Source organism: Pollicipes pollicipes, unplaced genomic scaffold (genome assembly GCF_011947565.3).
Source record: "Pollicipes pollicipes isolate AB1234 unplaced genomic scaffold, Ppol_2.1 Scaffold_4295;HRSCAF=5057_pilon_pilon_pilon, whole genome shotgun sequence".
In the NCBI taxonomy this organism is placed as follows: Eukaryota; Metazoa; Arthropoda; class Thecostraca; order Pollicipedomorpha; family Pollicipedidae; genus Pollicipes; species Pollicipes pollicipes.
Genome location: NW_023596461.1, coordinates 34,928,107 through 34,934,106, shown reverse-complemented (window position 1 = coordinate 34,934,106; position 6,000 = coordinate 34,928,107).

The window sequence follows — 6,000 nt, the reverse complement described above, 5'->3', positions numbered from 1 at the left end:
CAGTCCAAACGTCAAATGGTATAAAGTATAAATTAGGTGGTTGACATTTTTAGGAGCATAAGAGTTGAAGCGGCAAAACAATGAATGGTGAGGTATACCATCCACGGATGGTATCGATCGTCCCCAAATGAGGTGAAGGGTGACTGGGGGGTTGGTTGGCTTGTTTAGTTCCAGCGACGATGTTTGATCGTGAGAACCTCCAGAACATAAAGCTTCCTCCTGTTTAATGATGATGTTATGATGGTAGTGTTTCTCGCTAGGTCGTCTCTATTGATGTTCCGGCCGCGTTCTTTTCGCACGTGCTCTTTTGGAGCACCGTCAGCCAAGTGCATCGTCAACCGCCTTGAAAGTGTGTTGGTAGCGGCACCAGCGTAATTTGATTGCTTTAGGAGCTTGACATCTCCTTTGTCACAGCGAAATTGGTAAACGACGCTGGCTCTTTTCAAGGGGTCAGAGATGGCTGTATATGATATAACGTAATAGTCATTCAGAATTTGCCTTTCTTACCATTCCCTCACTCCACCCCATGCTCGAATGCGCTGAAATCACATGCATGTGACTGTGCGCCAGCAGTGCAGCATCTGGGGAAAAAATGTACATTTGCAATGTAATATTTACTTACATTGAGAGCCATACGAATTCTCCACAGATGTTTTCATGCCTTTCATTCTATAGCTAAAGCATGTAGGACATTTACCGTGACGTTGGTAAAAAATCAGATAGGTGACCTACTTTGTGAACAAATATAATGAAAATGAAACGTGAGCAACTTGGTAAACAAAGCGGATATGCCTTTAAACTGTCTGCCGGCTGAAGGAAAGCAAATATATTACCCCACTTGTACCTGGGCAGTAAACGCAGAGCTATAAAATAAAAAAAAACTCGCCGAGTTGGAGGCAACAGCCGGCGTGAGTGATCCAATCACGACTCAATCCAAGAGGCAGACAAATAAGCCACGTAAAGTTTACTTATGTCATGCGAACGAGTTAAGTGAAGCGAAATATCGAATGTTTGTGCACTCAGACCGATAGCAATTTGTCCCGCCGCAGGCAACTAGTCGCTGTAAGCTCTTTTTGCTGTGTCCCACCCATACCAGTTGATATTAGAAGCGTTGATGTTGGACACGTTAATAGTAGAAGATACTGCTTAAATGAAACGGCTATAAAGTACGAAATAAATCTGCCCTTTTATTTCACCGACATAAAACCAAAATACCCCGGAAGTGCAATAACAGAATCGATTAGGCCATAAACATAACTTAGACGTCGCCCATAAAATACGCACTGCGCCTTAGGGCAGAGGGGAGCCTGGCTCCTGTCTTCGCCGCCATAAAACTGCTCCCAACCAAGACGCCTTTGAGAACAGCCACTGGCTGTATTTTGGCTCTGGAGACAGGTTACGAAGGGTCGGCTTTTGCCAGATGGCGTAGCTTCAGATCGTCCGCTATTGAACCATTTGAATGGTTCCTCTAAATGTCCGTTTTTATGAACGAGGCAAAGTCTGTCCTGTTTTCCTTTCCCGTTTTGATTGGTAGAACAGCGCATCCGACAGAGCCCATAATCTTCGTGGGTGTGTATATGGCGCTGAGAAAAAGGTGATGCTGCATAATGATGTAACATTAACGTCACGTTCTACAGGTGCGGCCATTGCACTGGTGGTTGACGGTCACATGATGTTTTATGCACGCCCATTGGTCGGTGACCATTTCAAGTCATATGACATGGTATCTTGACAACCTTGACATCATGTCGGCTGGTGTTTTGTCTTGACAAGGCATTGCTCGTAAACTCGGTGCTTGTTTAAGGTGTCTTTTCATGAACATTCCGGAGTACTGCGGTCCTTTTTCACATCCGCGATGACGTCTGCTCAACACTGTTGCATAATACAGCAGACTGGGCGGGGCGAACGTGACAGAAACAGGTATGTGGCATGTATAAACAGGCGTGTGATTCGACACACAAAGGATAAGCTTGCATCTACGAAATCTGACGGCAGTTGCAAGCTTCAGAAACGTGCAACGCATCGCGCGGAGGGGTGCAAGCGGAGGATGCGGCGGGCCTCCAGCCCGTCCCGCTCACGCGCGGTTCGCGGCGCGCCTCGCCGCCTCCGTGTGGCGGCCCGACGCGGCAGACGCTGCGCCTCGCGGCCAGCGTTTCATCACGCCTCTCCCATGGTTTACGGGCCAAGTTGTGACCGCCAGCCCGGCAGTGGGGCGGGGCAGGGACAGCCGCACTGACCCCCGTAGCATTATTGTCGGAGACGGAGGGGACCGCGCCGCGGGCCATCCGTCACCGAGTGGCCGGCCCAGCGTCGACCTGCGGCCGGTAACTTACCCCATTCGTCTCCCGGCCAGACCAATAAGACGACTAAGGAGGTCCACAGGACACCATTATTGTCGGTTACGTCCGCGGCGGCGTGAGGTTGGCTGCAGAAAGTATAGCCTCGTCTGCGGTATTACGCCGAAGTGTTAGATGGTCGTTTATATCCGGCAATGCATTCTCAGAACCGCATGAAATCTGCGGCTTGCAGACAAAAATAATCAAGCTTCGGAGAATTTATGGTTGCTTTCGGAAGGGAAAACGAATTATGGCAGTAGGGTGCCTCGGCCAGATATTCTGCATGCTCAAGCGTCAAAAGACCCGTCTTATTATGAAGCATGCTCAGCTCCCCGTGGGTAACAACACTCGATAATGCAGCTTAGGTGTGCAGAATCTAATAACGTATACACTTGATTGTGCTCCCCTTCTCCTTGCTTAAAGGAAGTATGCCGCCTTTTCGTAATGTCAGATCAGACGCGTGCGATTTGATCAGCAATACCAGTTTTCGTGAAATCTCTCTGAATAGCTTGGAATGAGATTTGAAAAAGCAGCCCCCATGAAGGGGATCTCGTTTGACTTCCTGCCCACTACTTTGAAAGTGATGCATCACATTTGCCTTGCTACTTTCGACATGTGTATTCTGAAGTGTTGCAACTCACTAATTTGTCAAAATGTTTGTGTAATTAATGCTACGCTAGCTGATAACACTGTCAAGACGAAAAAAATAGGCAAGCATGAAACTATTATCTAATGAATTCCACGAAACGTTACGCTATAGCTGTGATTTCTCGCCTATGGCATTAATTCAATGGCTCTTTTTGAGACACACTTAAGTTTTGGGGATGGGAGTATCACACGGTCCATAGTGGCGCGATAGTTCAAACTTTAACCAACGCGCCTCTCCGTAACACGGTATTGCCGCTCTCTGGGCCAATCACGAACGTTCTTTTCAATTCGCACCAGTAGACGTGCGCGCGGCAAATGCCATGACGACGGTGGTCGCAACAGCTGCAGAGAAGAAGCTTAGTGCTGTTTCAAAGCGTTGACAGCGTGTTTTGGACTAGGAAAAATGAAATTTATATCTTCGTTATGTTTCGACGGTTCTGTAGTGGCACTGCCCAGTGTTGTTGTTAGACGCAAGTGGTCTTGGGGTTTCACTAGATTATGTTTTTGAAATATGCCGTAAAGGTGGGACACTCCCTTTAACAAGCACTCGGGTGGGGATCAATTGCCCCCCCCCCCCCTCAAAGTGTTTTCCTAGAATCAGGCTCAAACCGTGCGGCATAGCGGCACCAAACGTGGTACACCTGTAGGTTTCTGAATAACGGATCACTTAGCGAGCAAAATTGGATGCATATACCTCGTAACATTGCCGGCCTATGGTAGATCAATGTCAGGCCATGGCTGCCAGCGAGATCAATGTCTCAGGAATCGCTTGTTATAATGCGGCAACAAAGTGCTGGAAGAAGTTATACACCTTAAAACAGGTTTCTCAGACAATCGGGTGAGCGAAGTTAGGATCATTGCCAATTCCATTCACCTTGTGTCAGGTATAAGTGTCAGATCCGTGTCAAAACTAAATTCTTTTAGTGTTGGAATAATTGTTTCAATAGTTAGTTTTGACGCTCACGTCTAATTTGTTGATCACAGGGACGCCCAAAAATATTAGTCGGACTTCATGAAGTTCAGGGGATGCCAATGACCCAACATGACACCAATCAACTTTCCTGCTTCGAAGAGCATGTCGGACGTCTAGCGTACTTCTCGACGTTTGTCTTATCAGAACTTCAGTTGTCAATTCAATTATCAGAACGACCTCGAAGGCTTTTAGTCACGAAGCTCAAGTAAGCTCACTGATTTCACGAACACCAGTAATCTCTCTCATATAAAAGGCAGGTAGATCTGAGATAAAGTTGGTTGGATGGGAAGGCCTAAGGGCATTTAGGCCACCGAGACCACCGACACCCCTATCGACACCGATGATCCTGTTTGTCCTTATTTACCCCGAGGATCATGACTTAAGGACCTCAAAATTTGCCACAAATGGGTTGACAAGAAAGTTCACCTTCCCGTCAATTCAGTGCATTCAGATCTCTTAATTTTTGAAATCTCAAGTGAGTTGCAAACTGACTGCCCTCAACGATAGCGCGTCGCACTGAACCAGCCACCAGAGCGCGTGCTGAGTACCGACAGCCAGCATGGCCAACGGCAGGACGCTGAGCAAAGCTGGACACCGCCAGATGAATCAGAGCAGCTCATCGTGGGCGTCCAGACACTGCATGGCGATTACTCGATGAATACCAGTGAATGACGGCGGAATTTGTCTGAGCCCGCCTTGACCAGTAATCCGAGAGACGAGCCGCCCATACGGCGCTGCAACGGAAACTCCGATCGAGCGAAGCCCTCCAGTGACAAATGTATCACCGGCTGCAAACATCCGGCTGCGAGCGCGCATCCAGACTGTAAAACGTGCCCGAAGCGGCCGGGCAAGGCGTCCCAGAGCGTCACGCCCCCAACGGCGAGGGCGTATCGACATTCCTAACGCCCTTGAGAAGCGCATTACTGCGTCACCAATACTGCTGCCGGTAAGCTGACACCAATAATCCGAAACGTGACCGGGGCTCCAAAGCAGGCTGCAGGCTTTCCTCATGATCTCTGCGTACATGTGTGCGTGCGGGTGTGCGTGCATGTGAACACCCTTGGCCCGTTGCCACTTGCAGAAGCATTCACGATTCTTTCCTGAAAACATAAGATGACACATCCCTCTCCTGGCCGATCCTGATCCGCCTGCCCGAAGCGTCAACCCCTCAGCGTCCTCGAAGAGGGATGGCACCCCTGTCGATCGGCGGCCCTCTGGCGGGCTGAACCAGCCGGGCCTCTAACGGGGCCACACCTGTTCCTCCGACAGTTAATGATGACCCGTCGCCGGCCGGCGGCCCTCGTCGATTAATCTGCGCCGGCTGCGACGCCATCCTCAGCCGCAGTCGCAGGAGCCGCGCGAAGGCGCCGATTGAGACGCTACGTGAGCTGGCGATTGGTTAATGAGCGACAGAGGAAGCTCGTTATCCGCCGCGCCTCGGTGGACCGTACGAAGCGGCCGTCACGGGGCTGGGCGCAGCTGCTGATGGTGCATTTGCATGTACTAGCAGGATCACGGGGTGATGCGTGTGGCGTTGTAAGACGAAATTGAGTAAGGGTCCATGCCGACTGTCGCTGTGAATGGGAGCCGATTGCTTGAAAATTCGAATAATTGTTTAGAAAACACATTTGGACGTGCTGAACCGTGAAATATGTGTAATAGCGAAGGCTATGAAACCGCAAGAAATCAAACTCAACCTGAAGCTTTTCATTTCGATAGGGGCCGACCTTTGTCCGGCAGAAGATTCAATTAATTGAAGGTTACGTCGTCATTCCAAAGTCTAATTTTTAACACACGACTGACGTGGATCAGGCGACGCATCAATCGCAAAAAAGCTACAACTGTATCCACAAACAGCGCAATCAGCGCGGGGGGGGGGGTTAGAAAAGCCATGTGCCTGCGCGGGGGGAGGGGGACTTAAGAACGTCTTGCACATATTCCTCTACATACAGCATTTTAGGGCTAACACAGCCAGCAGGGGTTCACAGCAGGAATTCAGCCGTGTCATGCTCCCCTGTTTTCGTCTCCTCGAAACGCACACTT